Consider the following 18230-nt stretch of genomic DNA (forward strand, 5'->3'; position numbering starts at 1 on the left):
AAACAGGAGCGGACCATCCAAGTGCCACCATTCCATGTGGTATGTGAGCCGGATGTGGTAATGTGGGCCAAAACTGTTTTCAAAGTGGGTTTGACAAAATGACCCACTCTTCCTCTGCAAGCAAGTTGTTTCCTGTTGTGTGCATGAGGCAAAGTGACGACCTTGTTATAAAAGGTGTATATGAAGTCCTCCTCTTTCAGATTAGGCTTGTACATTTCTAATAATAACAGTTACACAGCTTGTTGTTATATGTTAAGTGCTGCTGCAACCCTCTTGACATTTCAGCTTTAAATCACACAAAAAAGTATTTAATAGACTTTACAGCACAGGAGGACCTATTCTCTCCAAGCACAACAATTGACCACATTAATCAAAAGAACAGTGAGGGAGTCATAAAGTGAAGGTAGAATTTCTAGCAAGGTTATCACTGACTGTTCATAAAGACAACCCATTAAGCATTTACAAGGTGCTCTTATCTAGCAAAAAAATGAGTTTTTAATGACTTTGCTTAATGATATGTTTCCAGCATGTCCTTATTAGCTTCAATGCCTCTGTGACAGGCAGCCGCGCCGGTGAATGTGGCATGTGTGTTAAATAAGCCATGCATACTACAGACAGACACACACCTGCCTGCAGCCACAGTGAAATGAAACACGCCACCAAGGGCAGACGCTCGCAGGCAAAAATAAACAGCTGTTCCTCATTGTCAAGGAGAGTCTTAGGAACGTGTTGCCCTGAAGCAGCATTATGGAGTTATATCAGCAACATAAATCATCTCTTCACTTAGAGGTTTCACGTTGTTCTTCTCAAACCTTGGTTGTCAAATACTTGACACTTGGAGAAACCCGCTGGCGTCTCATAGGTACACGCAATGAACACATTGGTGTCTTTATACTGATGCACAGGGTTTTCAATTGACTCCGATGTTAACCCACTCGCTGCGATACGAGATCCCCAGAGTCAACGCTCCGGCTGACTATCGACTCCAATGTAAATCTACTCACTGCAACATTGGACGCTTTGAGCTGTGCCATTCCCATTGGAGAATAGAGGCATAACACACGGCCAAAAAAGGGAATTAGACGGGAGGATCACTGGCTTAAAGTTTTCTTTCTCTCCATTAAACCCCAATGTTTAAGGATTTATTCTATTGATATGTTCAATATCCCTCCAGATACAAAACACACAGGCGTCTCTTTGATGATTTAATATATATTCAACCCTTGTTTTGCTGAACTTTCTCTTTCTTGTCAGTTCTCCAAAAGAGGAAGGCGTTACCATGGCAATGGACGTCAAGACCACTATTCCAGGTTAAAAGACAATATTCACACCTGTGCCTATCGATCTTTGATTAACACTGACAAGAGCATAACTTTGCCATCTACCCATATGGACCAGAGGGTGGGATTTTCAAAGTAAAGAACTGTAAATAGACAGTAACTGTTTGTCTTGCTACAGGAAGTAGTGCTCCCAGACTTACTAGAGATGATTTTAATTGTTCATTTCGGGAATAATTATTAATATGACAAATTATGATAACAATGGTATGTGGTAATCTGTGGCGTCTGCTGCAGCGATAACTGATTTTATCAAATTCGGATTAAACTTGGTTAATTGGTTTGGGGGTGAGGGTGAGGACCCCCACTTGATTTATATTTTCCAATCAAAGGATCAAGGTCACAGCATTCGATCAAGGTTTTTGTCTAATGCCAGTGAAGCATTCATATTAATTTCTACACCACACATCAGAAGCTATACTTTCAGAGATGCACTAAACAGATCATCATGTGTGAACAAAAATGTCCAAGTGAGAGCCTCTGGTCTTTCTCAAGCTGGCCTCCTCGTAAAAAGTCTGGAGAATGTCTGAAGGAGCTGATGTGAGAACACAGCAGGAGATTCTCCAGAGGGTTCACCACGAGTGAGTAGGTGTGTTTCTAACACGCCACAGATGTAAAATGAAAAAAAACTAAAAGAGTATAAATAACAAGATGTGCCATACACGTAGAAGACACCAACGGAGATGTCAAGAGAGCTTTTGGTGATAAGGGCAGACGTCGATGGGCTGTAAACAAAATCAGGTGATCTCTGCAGTGGACTCAATGTGCTACATCCTGCCTCTGCCTGCTGCACCACCCCTCATCTGAACGCTCCGGTAGATTTCTGTGTTGTTGTGAACCCGTCTGAACGAAGAAGGCGCTGCTATGTTGCTCATGTGTGACAGGTTAACTCCAGAGAAAGTCCAGGCAGCCTTTATATACCAATGATCCACTCGCTGCTGACTTCAATCCAGTTCTCCGCTTCTTCTCCAGCTTCTCCATTGTGTCTTAGAAAGACCTCACGGTGCGTTGCATCCCTGCATCAGAAATGCACACCACCTGGTCAGGATCAGAGAGGGAGATGAGTGGAAGACAGCCAATAGCCCTGCAGTGGTTCAGGCTTGTGGTTTGCTGCAGTTGTTAAACTTTGAAGACGGCATTCTGAGGACTGAGCAGCCCTCAGATTTAACATTGTTAAACCAGATATACTGTGATGGGATGCAAGGCTACCTCATATATATACAAACGTTTGTCCTTGTTTGATGTTGGCGTAGTAGCGTGCAACCTTGGCGACATCATGTTTTTATGAATACAATTTCAAATGTCAAATAGTTATTCTTCTCATTTAATTTCCTGTCCTCATTCATCTTAATATATACTTTCATGCTCAATCTACTCATCTAGACTTGTGCATGCGGGAGTTTCTTGAGGTTAGTTAGTTTAAAAATCCTGGTCATGTGTTCATGTGTTCAATACAATTAATTAATATGTATATCATTAATTCCAGGCATGTATTTATTAAAATAGTTTGCACGAATTGCATTTTTTCCAGTTTGAGCCTCGGCCCTCTACATGTTCTGGATCCTCAGCTTTTTGTTTTCTGCTGTTTTCCTCCTATTTGTCTCGGTGTGTGTGTGTGTGTTTGTTCTCCCTGCCACCAGCTCACCTGCACACCCGAGGCCAAGCCACTAATCACCAGCAGCTGTATCGTCTATCGTCTCTCTGTTCAGCGGATCGTTCAGTCGGTCCACTGAAACGCTGGGGGAGATCCAATGGACTATTTTATTTAGAAAGGTTCCTGACTGAGTGAAATGACCTGGAAGTATTCCTGATATGATAAGAGCTGTTTGAATTCTCTAAATGATGAGGAAAGGAGCTCCAATGCTTCCTAACGTGTCTCCTTTAGCAGAGGAAACACAGAACCTTCCTTTATGATAGGAAAAGAGTATTTTTTCTCATTTCCTTTCAAGTCTTTGCGGCAACAACCTTTAAAGTGACGCAACATTATACTTGCATCTGGACGGAACCACCGTAAATACATATGAAAACCTTTGGAGTTTTACTGTTTTTATTCTTAAAACACACTCAACAAATGTATCAAGTCTATGTTTAGTTTTTTTCCATAAAACAGCAAAGCCAAGTTTTAAAAGGTTAAAAATCCAGCTTTATTTCAATCCATGGCTGTGAATAGTAAGTAAGTTTATTTATAACATAACATATGTACAGTAGTCTCACTATGTCTACAGTAGTTAATAGGGGTTACCTCAGCAAAACAGAATCACACCTTTCACCCCAAAATGCATACTGCTGAAATAAGAAATTGAACACAGACCCAAATTCTATCCAAGTTTTTTCTTAACATAGTTTTCTGAAATTGGTCTTTTTTTTTACTTTCTACATATTTGTTTTACGTAGAGAAATACATTTTTTATCCCATTCTACAATTTATTCATATATTTATTATGTTACGATGAGGATATTGTGAATGGTTAATTCAATATGCTTGTTCTTAATCATAAATCCTGACTGGAAAGATGAGAAACATGTATTCATTCATTTGGAGCTCAGACAAACATGTGAGGATTTCCATCAGTTTTAGATCATGTCACTGGAATGAAAGCAGCTGTTCTCTTTTCTGGTGCAACAACAATGTTGCAGCTCTTTAAATCTTACTGTAGCAAGGAATTGTGGGATGGCATTATCTCATTTTCTTTCATAAAGGATGGTCCTGTGTTTCCACTGCTGAAAGTGTTTAATTTTTTTCCTTATCTTTCAGAGAATTAGAACAGCTCTTATAAATGTTGCCACCTCCTGTAGATGCTTCCAGGTCTTTTCATTTAGTTTGAAATCGACCACAGCCTAAATTTGCTGGCTTGCATACTTCTTCTCCTTCTACTGTGTTACTGCCCCCTGCTGATCAGTGGAATAGTGTGACAACATCGGTCGGACCGTGCTTTGTATCACATGTGCTGCATATGCATCCTCATCCATGTGCATGACATTAACTAAAAAAGGGCCAACCCAACTCAAACCATCTCCACAGCGCTAGCGCTACGAAGACATCCAAACCTTCATGTGGAACCTTTGATGCTCTAATGAAGCTATGTTTTTGTTTGCGTTTTTTATTTTATTGACATTTGAGAGACCATAACATTTTTGATGAACTTCAGTCTGGCCACATGGAGAGGAGCCGTTCATCGTACTCATACAGCCTCGTGAACATAACACATGACCTACTCCATCCTGCAGCGTCTTAAAATCGGAGTTGGTTTAACGTGGTCTGCTTCTAATCTATTTCAGTCTTATCTGTCAATTAGAACATTCTGTTGTGGATGGAAACTCACAATCTTTGGTTTCCCAATTCAGTCATGGGATTCCTCAAGGGTCAATCCTGGGTCTGTTATTGTTCTTCATGTATATGCTGCTCATATGTCAGGTCAACATGATTATGCTGATTGCCTCTCTGATTTAAATTGGGGAACTTCTCAAACCCTCCTCAAACATAATGACATATCTTGTTTGGCACAACAAATTGATAAAGACAGAGAGATGGAATTCTTCAATCTGTTCAAAATGCTACTGTGAAGCACTGTAATTTTGTTAAGAAGTAAAGTGTTGTACAAATAATAATAATAATAATAGTAGTAGTAGTAGTTGTATGTCCTTTCAAACATGTCAGCAAATCAACCCATGTTAAAAGTCAATGATGCCAATTATCATTTGAACATGATTGTTCAAAGCTCAAATCCATTTCCCATCTTTTCCTCATCGTACACGTATAAAACTAAAGCTGTATGTTGGAAGCAGTAATGTGTGTTCGTGGAACACTCGCTGTGCAACCTTTTAGAATAATGTATATAGACTAAGAGGTGTAGTATAGAGGGAAGACCAGTATACAACCAGGGCTGCTTTTTAAGCAGAGCTTGTTCCATTAACCCATAGTGCAGGCAGTCAAGGAGACAATAGACCCTGCAGCATGTCACATTGGACACTCAATAACACCAGGGAAACACAAAGCCAAGCATTCACCCAGCAGGAAGCCCAACACTGAGCTTTACTCCTGCTTGGACTTGTCGCAGTATAACGTCAGCAGCTGAACTGAAGTTGAAGATGTTGTTTCCATCAAATGAAAATGACAAACAAGCTTCAGTTCAGCTATGACTGATTAGCTAATAATAGTAGTCAAGGCTTGTAAGAATGTCATAAATTTTGCCAAATATAAATCTAAGTCAAACAAGTATTGTCTTGATCAATTGATTCATATTTTGGTCTTTAGTAGAAGAAATAATCCTATTCACAACCTTCTAAGGTCCAAGTCAACCTCCTCAAACTTCTCTTATTGTACAAACAACAGTAAAAGCCATTTACACTGATAGTAAACAGTAGAGCAAACAAAAATCAACACAGTTGGTATCTCTTTGTCTTTTACATGTGCAGTAAACACATCCTGTCTTGTTGTCTTTGGCCAACCTTAACTAAACAGTTTAAGTGTTTAAACATCACCACACAAATATGAATCACACCTTATTGTAGATACTGTAAAAATCTGAAGAAACGTTAAGGTGAGTTGTGTGTTGTTCTCTGCAGCGATGCGATGACAATGAAGAATCTGGAACTTTGTTGAGGGTTAAGTTTTGCATGTTCATTAAAACTGTCTTTCTAAACATAAAACATAACTCCAGTGATAGAACATGTGGTCAAGCACACGTGTAAAAGATGCGCAAAGGAAATATCAAGTTCATATTCTAGACTGAAAGAAAAAATATACACATTCATTCTGTTAACCACAAAATGCTGCTAGTCATTGATACAAGCTATTTTGTTGACGGTAATTACACGCACATGTTCAATACATATACACGCTGGTAACGATTCCTATTGTAGGGATAATTTTTATGCTCATCTACTGGTTAGGAAATTGAAATGTTTTCACAGCTTTACAGCACCAAACAAAAAGGACACAAACACACAAAGGGTGCGTGGCTGCAGTAATGTGAGTCCCGTGGCACGTACAGGGAATGAGATAAAAGACAAATTGTTTCACACATTTGTCATGCAGCGGCACATGAGGATATGTCAGTTCAATGACGGCGCTATTCTGTCAGGTCACACCGAAATCCTCTGAAGCAAGGTCACAGGGACGGAACATGATGAGATGAGAAATAGCAACTGACACCGAGATCTATTCTCTGAGCATAAAGACACTGCACGTGAGCCAGAATACATTGAATGCGTGTCGCTGAACACGGTAGGCACCATGTACTCTGTTTACTGAGCAGTGTTTACCAAATGCAGCCACTTTTAAGTCTAACAACACAAAATCTTTACAGGGAATTACCTGTTTGTCAGTGAGGAGTGAACAGTGTTGCAGCGCTGCAAAGAAGCCACAGGGAGTTTATGGGAGTTACTGAGAGTGAGTGGAAAACACTCGCTCCGAGTCGCAAAAACACACTGCAGCTTTGTGAAGCGGATTGTTTAAACTGCTCTGTATTTCAAACAGCCAGGCACAATCCTGCCTTTTCTTGACATTCCATTAAAGGGGCTGGTTGCAGCTTCCACATGGAGAGGAACTGGGCTGGGCTGCAGGGGCTGGGGGGGAGAGCAGAGGAGAGGAGAGGAGTAATGATGGACTGAGTCATACTGCCATCTAGTGTGAGCTCAGACATCAACAGGTGCTGTCCATGGTGCTGACATGCAGCATGGACAGTAAAAATAGGTTTACTCATTATCTTTTTGTGGTGGTTGTTGTTGTTATTTTCCTTCTGTGGACAGGCCCTCCAGATTGTTGTTCACACATTATAGATGAGTCTAACCGCAGGACCTCAGGCTGGTTCATAACCTCTTCCATGTGTGGAATACCAGCCGCCCTCATAAAGACAGCTCAACCCGGCAGGTTATAGATTGTAGGTGCATGTGGTGAGTTAAAGAGGGTCATGTCACAGATAGGATACTACTGGGATGTAATGGTGTTCATTGTCTTAGTATATACCCTGCAATGTACCAAGTGTTAATATAAAACATAAATCCTGGCATTTATTCACATAGATGATTACCTCGTGCCAGTGGCTGCCAGTGGCTGAAGGCATTATGTTTTCAGATTGTCGTCGTCAGTTGTCACTTGAACTCAAAGAATAATTCATTCGATTTCAGGGGTCGAAGGAAAAGGTAAGGATGACCTTATATGAAGCTGGAAGTAATGTAGAAGAAAACTGTACTGGTTGGCGGAGCCATTCAACTGCAGTGGGGTACTTCTAGTTTCTAGTTATTAGTACCATGGTCTGGTCAAAATCCCACCCGGACAAATAAATAAAAGGTAATTCACTGACTATCAGATACTCTGGATATTCATAGTACAAGAGGTTATGTACTAATGTCTTTGTTGACCCTTGTATGTTCCCTCTAGTGCCAACATGAGACCAAACATTAACTCATACAGAAGGAATATGTAAATTTAATGCTATGTGATTTATTCACAGCATTCATACTTCCCTGAGGATGAACTCTTTCCATTTTGGACGCCCCCTGAGGCTGTCTTAAGCACAGCACACAGGCCAAAATGTCAAATTTACAAACGAGTCTTGGTGGCCAAACGTAGGCACATGAGACCAGGGTGAAAAATGTGGGCAGAAATTAAACAGAGTTAAATAGACCTGAGTGGACATCTTGACTTATGAACCTGCAACTTTATTCACGGCTGCATTGCTTGCAGCAGCCACTGTGAGAAAGGTATTATCCATCTGATATTAAAGGGGACATAGCATGCAAATTCCACTTTGTTAGTGCTTCTACAGGTTAATGTGGGTATCTGGCATGTCTACCAACCCAAAAACTCTGGGGAAAAAACACTCGCGCGTTTTGTTATAGTTCCTCTAAGTCAGAAACGTCATGCTTGAGCGACTCGATTGCGCTTCCTGGGTATTGTGTCGTAACAAGGAACTGGAAGTCTCCCTACATGGTCTTGGCCCACCCCCCGTCCCCCCACACTCGTTACTTCCGGGTTTACACCGGAGGCAGCGAGGCAGCGCAGCGCCGTTCCCAAGCACGCAGCCGGGCTGTTCACACGGGACGAGCATTTCTCCGCTGGTCAGCCCGCGATTCACTCACATGTGGCATTTGTCTGGATCGTTGGGACTGGGAGGCTGCAGCAGCTGCTTGGGAGCGACCGCTCGCTCTCCCGTGCGTGAGCTGGAATTTGTGTCAGCGCCACACAGCCAGCAGTGTGGAGGACTTCCGCAGTGTTCAGCGCTACTGTAACCCCCGAACCCCGACATTCAACGGGTACAACAACAAGCGGAGAAAGCAGAATCGCGGGCTGACCTTATATATACAGTCTATGGGGCTGACCAGCGCGGAGAAATGCTTGTCCCGTGTGAACAGCCAGGCGGCTGCGCGCTTGAGAACGGCGCTGCGCTGCCTCGCAGCGGTCTTCCACACTGCCAGCTGTGTGGAAGACTTCCGCAGTGTTCAGCTCTACTGTATGCCGGGTTACAGTAGTTTCGCCGGGTTACAGTAGTTCCGCCGGGTTACAGTAGTTACGCCGGGGTACACCGGACGCGGAAGCGCCGCTGCGAGGCAGCGCAGCGCCGTTCTCCAGCACGCAGCCGCCTGGCTGTTCACACGGGACGAGCATTTATCCGCTGGTCAGCCCCATAGACTGTATATATAAGGTCAGCCCGCGATTCTGCTTTCTCCGCTTGTTGTTGTACCCGTTGAATGTCGGGGTTCGGGGGTAAATGATGGTCTTCATAGCCCCCCCCACCCCTCTCTTTCTCTCTCTGTCTGTCTGCTTGTGTGCTTGTAGTGGATGGGCAGAGGGGGACATTTAATTATGTGATTGGGAAAATTAAAACTCCAGGACAACAAGGGGAATACAAAGTATGGGATGCATATTTGATAATTTATATCATATAAAATATGTAATTTATATCGTTTAAAATCATGGGGGGAGAGGGGGGAGGGGGGAGCTGGCTCATTAGCATTTAAAGGAACAGGCACTCAAAACAGGTCACTCTGTGGAGGGCTGTTTTATACAGGGTAAAAAGGGTGCTGTTTTATATGATCCTTGTGGTATTTTGACCAAAGTATGTTACAGACATTTCATTAAGACCCCAAGGAACCATATCAACTTGTGGTAAAATGGGCATGCTATGTCCCCTTTAAAGAAAAAAGAGTGGAAAGAGTGTGTTCATTTGGGACTATTTTCAGTGGTGGATTAATCTACATTTGGTGCTCTGGTGAGTGTTTGGAGCAGCAGGATTGTGTTCGTGAGACGGAGTCAAAATACTGGAAAACTGTCTTAGTGCTGTGTTTTAATACTTGTTGTACAAAGATAAAGATATTCAGGCTCTGGATACAAACATAATACTTGTATGTCGGTTTGGTGTTTTCATGTAATGTCTTCACAAAAATTTAAATGTACTTCAGATGTAATGTGATTGATTAATAGTATAGTATATTATAGTAATATACAATGTATGTACCCTATAAACCCTTATAGCTCTGTCCTGTGTTTAAATGTTGGTTGTGTTTTAGATGGGTGTTTTTATACTGCACTGTATGTGGATGAATGACAATAAAGTCAAATGGTTTGTGGGATTTAATTGCAAAAGAAAACAGGCGGCAAAGAAAAAAAAAACTGGTGATGTCAGTTAAATCCAGAGCATGAAGAAGCTTATGTAGCTCTGGAGTTCACGAAGATTCGACACAAGGCTTTGGGTGAAAAAGGTTCAGCAAAGTATAACATTCGTTTTTTTGTTTGTTTGTTTGCACATCACAAACTAATGAGAAACATGCAGTCTGTGTGCTCAATGTACCACCATGACTTTCCACTTACCTTCTGAGACTATCCACCCCCACTGCATTTCCTCAGTGCTTCACATTCAGAGCTTTAGCTTTTCTCTGAGGCTTTAACACATGTCTGAAAGCTGCAATCACCCACTACAGCAAGTGTATATGATCAATGTACTTGATTTGACCCAGTAACAAAGTAAAACAGGACACACATGTTGACCCAAGAACAAGAATGGTCCTATAAAGCAAAATTCCCCTTATACATAACACAAAGTCCTATTGGAGGATGATATTATCTATGTTCTATGTTATGTGTCTAAACTTCTGCTTTACTTCCTTTACCAAACAACTGTTCAGCCCTGTCCCGTGTTCCTTTCAGCCAAAACTCAGATCAATTTCATTGGTCACAATTTCACTGGAGGAACTTATCGTCCCACGATGCTCAAAATGTGTCTCCACCCCGACTGAATCTGCTCGACTTTCATCTTTTTGTAAACTGGTGTGACACATCAGAGCCCTCAGCAGAAACCCTCAGCAGAAACCCCACGCTGGCGTACGACACGGAGCCTTTATCAGCTCTCTGCCTGTCCAGTGTCTCATTGCTCCGAAACAGATCACAGCAGTTCAGCCCCAAAACACACACTGATCCACGGCAGAGGCATTACTACCACACACACACAGACACACACACAAACGCATCACCATCAGTCTTTTTGACTGGGGGGCCCGTGTTTTTTTCTGAGGTCATGGAAGATCAATGTTGACTCCACGGCGTAATCATCTGAGGAATAAGATTAGCATATCTTAGCGCCGATTGAGTTGTCTCTCTGGCTGCAGCGGGGAGAGGTGATTAAGGCCTGATTGTCCCAGCAGGAGCGTTTGTGAAATTCAGGAGACAAGGATGGAGAACAGCAGAAAAATCGAAAGACAAAGACTCTTGACTTACTTTGTCAATGTTGGGGATCGAACCATTTTTAAGTCTTATTAATCATAATCACTGATATCTTGTCATTTTTCTTATAATATACTTATTTGTTATCAAGAATAATGATGATTTATTACACTCATTCTTATTTTGGTAATGTGGGCCCTCATTCGTCACTGATCTAATTGCTGAGATCACTAAACACAGTCTAACAGGCCAGGAAGTAAAGCAGGAGCGTGTGGGTGATCATTTAACTGTTCACCTTCATTCTCTGTCACGTCTTTCTTCTCTTTTAACTGAGTTTTTCTAACCCCCAGAGGTTTGTTTACAACCTCTCTGCTCGTGTTACTTGGCCCTGCAGACTGCTCTTTAGTCTTTCCAAGAAAAACTTTGGTCATTTCATCAAATACCTGGAAACGGTATTTGGTATGTTTATTTGTTTCATTTTCACAGTCAAGGTTGGTGTCTTTTAAGCGCACCTGAAATCTTTCCCTCCCCTTAAGCAGGCAAACTGATGAAACTACAGCAGTTTTGAAGAGCATTCATTGGAGTATATTTTTATATATGTTGTTTGTAAGCAGCATTTTCCTGTCAAGGATTTTATAACATCCTTCATGGGCCACATTGAATTCTGAACACATATTATATTTTGCACTTCTGTGATTTTTTACTTTTGATATTTTTTACATTGTATTTTCTATTAATGTAAACTACTTTGAGCTTTTGTATCTGTAGAGGTGTAATACAACTACAATTGAATTACTCACTTAACTCACTGTAACACACTTATTCAATGTGATGGCCTGACCTGCTTCTCTATGGCAGGGCGTCTGATGTCAATTGGTAGTGATGATGGTGATGCTCAGAGCTGAGTTTTGCTCACAACAATTATTTGCTTACAAAGACACTAATTCCAACCTTGTGTCAAACTCAGCAGCAATCACATAATCACAAATGGGCAGTGTTTGTTATGTCTGTTATTTCCTCCCAGAACAGACAGTTATTGTCTGTATTGTATTGTTCAGCATTTTCAGCATCTTTCACTATCTCAGTAATCTGCTCTGTGATGGTTCTTATAGTCAAATCATTTGACTATAACAAGGTAACAAGGCTCCTTCACAGATTCTCCTCCCAATGTGGTTTCATCTTATTCATTCACTGTTCATTTGCTGAATATCTTGTCCATTTGAGCTGCATGTTTCCAGCTCTAAAAGAACCTGGAGATTCCCCTTCCTTCATCACTGAGACTGTGTGAAAACTGACTGTTTTTTTTGTCCATTTCTCTTGGAAAGCACAACAATTTGCATCCACTGTTCTCGACAGGTGCTTCAATCCATGTGAGTGATGTCATCTGTTTTGTTTCCTTCACCCTGACTTTGAACTGACAGACATACAACTGATGCACATGTCCGGCGTATTTTATGTTTTCTTGTGTCGCAGAAAAAGAAAATCATTGCTCATGAGATTCCTATTTTTATAGTTTTGAGCTGATGTATTTATTAATTGTCTTGCAGGCTGTATACAGCCAGCCTGTTCCAGGGGGTTAATACAAATTGAATGTCTTGTCATCTGTTGTAATCAGTGCTCAGTGAAATCGGACAGGAATATTCAGTGGTATGGATGTATTTGGTTTGATATAAGTGTAATTATATACTATACTAATATCTGCTTCTACTCCACTACAATTTGAAGCCAAATATTGCACTTTTCAATTTACTTGACCGCTTTCATTACTAGATAGTTACAAGTTACAAATTCTGATTAATACAAAAAAAAACTTTACAAAAATTCACTTTTTGTATCTTTATGTGGGGTCTACCATCATAAGCAAAAAAAAACTTTGTGCAGCATTTCATTTCAAAGTAGTACACCATCTTTCTGATTCTAATGAAGGAAGCATGTGCTTACCAGACAGAAAGCCCAAAGCAATACGTAGAATTTAAAAGTAAATAATCTGAATGAATTATGTACATAACGTAATCATATACATTTATCAATATTCAGTATTTCCTAGAAAATGCTCAGGTGTTTCCGAGAAGTAATGTTCTAGTCTCATTCAGAACAAAGCCCTTGACCATCAGATTCCTGGTCTTGTGTTTTGCTGGATGATCCACTTGAGGTATTTGCTGTTTAACTGCCATGACGTCCATATAACAGCGGAGTCACGATGCCGCGCTGAACGTCCAGCCATCAGCAAATTCTCCACAAACTTGTTTCATTTCTCATGCTTTATTATCGGCGTGTTTGTTCATAAATATTCATAAATAAATTCCAACCCCTGACTTTAACGGTCACAGGGGAAAACAAAGGGCTCATCCACGCTGCCAGTTGCTGTCAGAGAATATAAAGAGCCCATTATTGCGTCTGTTTGAGTAGCTGTGAATATCATTACAAAGTCCTCTACACCACCTCTGAGTGCGTTTTGTGGCTCTCCAGTGGGGTAAAGGTTCCATCACGTTCATTTATCGCGGCCATTACCGGCATGTTCACAGCCGCTCTCTCCAGATGCCGTTACATTTGGCCCGGCTCGTCAGAGTGTGACTGACAGATGCCAGGCGTGATTAGATCCAGTGGATTAAGGTGGATGCTAGCTGCCTGAAATACACCTCCGCAGCGCTCAGATGGCAGCCATGAAATGCGACCGACACTCCAAATGACGGAACAGCTCAAACTAATATCCTATCACAAAAACGGTTTACTCCGGCTGTCTGGGTTTAGCCCAACTGCCCATGAACATGTCTGGCCAGGCTGCGTGTTGGAAGGAAAGAGCACTGCCAGAAACGATCCCCTCAAAACCGATGTATGGAGACGTTCCCAGCGCCAGAGGCAGAACGCTCTATATCTCACGCAGCCAGTTCCCTGTCAGTCATGTCTGAGACCTTGCCCCTAATGCAGCGTGAGAGCCAGTCACAGAGTGGCGCCTCCTGTTGCCGCGGAGTGGCACAGAGCCACAGAGCCTCACCTCGGAGCCAACAAAACAGCAGATAACATTAATTAGTCAGTCTTTTGTCCTTGTGATTTTGGATGGCTTCCGATCCTAAATGGATGAAAGTAAAAACTCCATCTGAGTTCATCATCAGGAGAATATTGCACATTTAGATGTCAACATTACAGCAAAGAGTCTCTGAGTGCACAGTAATAACTGCCCTGAGAGATGAGTTTTTACCACCACTGACGCCCTGTGACAGAACCACCTCCATGCTTCACCTGAACAGTAAAGTTTTCCCTTACATCCCTCTTACATATACAATCAAATAGTGTATGATTGAGTAGGAATTACTGTGAAGCTTCAAAACACATCTTACCATCAAAGAGGCTTTTCACCCTCCTGGAAGTTGACAATCAAAGAGCGAAATCAACATTCGTATAAACTTTGAGCACTATATTTACTGTTCAAGTTGTCCAACATTTCTCCGATCAACACAGAAAGTCAACGCTGTAAATGCTGCAGAGTGATGGTACTTTCTCAGAAACGTATAATACCTGGTAGAATCAGGATGCTGAAAACATAATGATTCATGTGTGTTGATACATATAATATAATAAGAATTTGAACTATTAATCCTGTTTCAGCAACCAGCGTGTATCTGTTGAATCACTACTGTAGCCGACCTGCTGTTGTCATCTGCAGCTCTGTTGCATCTATAATGAAAATCATCTTTTATTAAGTAACGATGTGAGTCAGTAAATATATGAGACATTACCATACTTGGATTTATGTACAAAATGAATATACAACTGCTGAAGATAAACTACGGGAAAAGGATTTATTCTTGAAAGGCCCCTCCATTAAAGTGAATACACACCAGCTATATTTACATCAATAACTCATGATAAAATACTACTGAATGAAGAGATGTTTTCATTAATTATAAATCAATATAATACGATACATCATCATGGAAGAGGCTTTTCTATATCTGTGTGTCATGTCCTTGGTTATTTTTCCATCTTATAATCACTGGCCGTAACAATTTATATCAGCTGCTCTTTGACTGAAATGTCCACATTTATATAACCTTATGTATCACACTGCTCAGAGCAAGCTGTTGGCTTTAGTGTTGTTACCCTTCAAATTATCATTTTTTCATAGCACATGTTTTTGTCTGATCTTGATGTTAGGGATGTAAAGTTCAGTTACAATCCCTTTTTTTGTATTTTCAGCCATAACACTTGAATAACCAAACACTGTCAGTGGCTCAATTCCAGAAACCATCAGTATTAGGTTTCAGAACTACCCCGGTGGCCCTCAGGAGCGGGTGGGTCTCACGCACCCAGGTAGACGGAGCGTGTTTCGTGTCAGGGTCCAGCCCGTGTGTCTGTTGTTTGTTGTCTCTGCTGCTGTTTCTCTCTGTGCAGCGGCGTGATAAGGGCTGCTGGGAGCTGATCTACACCGAGCGTCTGTGTTCAGGCTGTTTGTTTTTGACTGTGACTCGGCCCCACTGCAAGGACGAGACAAATGCACAGCTCTGACCTCTGTGACCTCTCAGAACGCTGCTTCTCGCACACATCCCCATGAGCTTTCTCTGGCTCACTCTATAAATACTTCCTCTGATTGGGAAGCTTCTTACCGTGTCACCTGTCTCACTTATTGATGAAACTGTGTGGCCTGTGCTGTAATGCCTTTTTCCTTTAGGTCATGATATATGGTTGGATATACGGTGTAGAGGTTTTCTGTTTCGTAGCAAAGGTGCTCCCATCTCTAACCATCTCGTCTGTGTACCTTCGAAAAAACTGAAATGTTAAATACTAGATTAGTACTATATATATATAAATATTTCTTTAATATTTTTTGAATTATGAATCCATTCTTAAAGCTGAATGCAATCCTACAGCTGTTATATTATATTGGCAGGAGTGTATTTTACATTTCATCCGTACTGGATGATTCATGCATCCACACTTGGGTGTAATTTTCTATGTTATCATGGGATTGTGTTCTAATGGCACTTTTGGGACATTCCTATACCATTTGAGCTCTGTGTGTGTCATTTAACACTTCAGTTTAGTACAAGGGAAGGAATTGGGGTTTACATTATGGTGCAAACAATGATGTGAACAACAGACATATGTGTAACAATAATTTGCTAAATTACTTGAGGAAATTGCCTGTGGCTGATGCCTTGACGCAAATGCCTTGCAGTACCAGTAGTTATACTGGTTTTGGTACCAATATCAAAACTACACTTTCTCAGATGCCTATATTGAGGAGTATATTTATTTTCTATACAACCCTTTATTTGTTTAATTTATTTAAAACACCACCACCCCCACATCTCACTCCTCTGTACAATATTGTTCTTTGACTCTGTCTGCCATTATATGGGCCATGCAACAGTCAATAATGGCTGAATCAGACGCTGAAGTGGAGGGGTGGGAAAGGCTGACAGCATTGCAGTGTCGCTCCATTTTAGCCTTTAGATCAGCCAGCATGTAACACAAAGTGACAGGCAAAGCAGACTCCCAAAATCAAAGCCTCCTTTAGCTTCCACATTCTGCGAATAGAACCGTTTGAGTGGCTTAGAAAAACTTCAAAGCTGGGGAGAAAGGGACGTTTTTAATTTCAGATAAGGCCCCGCAGCTGAATGTGAACTGCTGGAATTGTAGAAGTTCACATCTTAATCGACGTGACCAGCTGTATTGAGGAGTGAAAAACTGATATACCCAGTCCTGTTTTTCTTTTTCTCACTCCTGTTATTTTTCCCCACATTTGTATAATTGAAAGATGTTTCCCAACCCAGACAGAGAGAGAGAAAGAGATAGAGAGAGAAAGAGACTGGCAGAGAGAGTAGTTATTGATATATTAAGAAGTTTGATTTGTACGAAATACATTTACTTAATTAAGCCATAGGTACCACCAGCTCCATTGATTTCAATGTGATGCTGTTGTCATTATCAAGTTAAGATAATCTCTCCTGAGTCAGCTTTTCGTGTGTGTGTGTGTGTGTGTGTGTGTGTGTGTACACCTGACAAGTCAGACTAAGGAACCAAGGCCACACTCATACAAACACACATGTTCCATTGTAACATTTAAATGAGCCCATTGCAGCAGCAGGACTGAGAGGTCCACTGTGCATACAGGAGACAGGGACATGACTGGCTTATTACTCAGGAGGAGAAATCTATGAAGTACCAGCCTCCTCTCCATTCAGATGCTTCTTCTTTCTTTGCTAAAGCAGATGCAGAGAGTTGACCAGCAGCCTGTCACGACACATCGTTGCAAACACGCGCTTATGTTGGGACTGTGGATCCACTGTCTGATGTGTGTTTATATATATAAAAAATCCAATAACCTGTGTAATTCTAATATAATCAAAATCTGAATGAATGTGCACTAATTGCTGTGATATGTGTGTGTGTGTGTGTGTGTGTGATTGGCATTGCAGGTCTAAATGTGGGCGTGGCTTCTCTCTGCAGGTCCATGCACGACTGCAGCTGATCTCCAACAATCACCTGTTTAAGAACCCTGGTCTTCACTTGTTGTTTTACAGATTTGTACTCTGGGTTAGTCAGCCTGCTTCTAGTCTGTGCCGGCTTCAGGTCACCAATCAGTCAGACAGACAGTTTGCCTGTCTATCCGCCCGGCCTGTTCCCTACCGATTGCTCTGTGGAGGCCATGGGGTTCACCTACAGCCACGCCCCTGAGCTCTGCCACACCACACAGCACGCCATGCACAACACGACGTCTACTCCAGAGAAACCAGTTCCTTCGACCATAAAAACAAGTTGTCCGAGTTGTGCGTTTGGGTCTGACCCCTGTTCTGTTCATAACATAATTACTTTATCACAAGCCTCAACTGTACTTTGTGCTCATTTAGCAGCATAGACACCGCAGTTGAAGAAAAGTTTTCTTCTAAAAAGATTCATCTCTGATTTAAGTGCTCATTCAAACTTCCTCTAATAAATCACTGGGGACAAAAATAATTGTTCTGTTTTGTATGAAATTATCACGTCTGTGACTGGACTGTAACGGCCAAATTGCATTGTGCAGCCTCATTCAGCTGCTGCTCCACGTGTTTCCTGTTGTACAAACAGCACTGGCTCAAATGAATGGTACATGGAGAATTACCACAAGAAGAAAAGAAGAAAAAGAAGCAATAATGTGAACACATTAGTTGGAGTGAGTTGTTATAGATTTGAAGAGGCGCTGTAAGGCAAAGAAATGCAGACAATTTAGCAGTCTTTTACTGAAAAACAAC

This window comes from Hippoglossus hippoglossus, chromosome 16 (assembly GCF_009819705.1).
Source record: "Hippoglossus hippoglossus isolate fHipHip1 chromosome 16, fHipHip1.pri, whole genome shotgun sequence".
NCBI classification, from domain to species: Eukaryota; Metazoa; Chordata; class Actinopteri; order Pleuronectiformes; family Pleuronectidae; genus Hippoglossus; species Hippoglossus hippoglossus.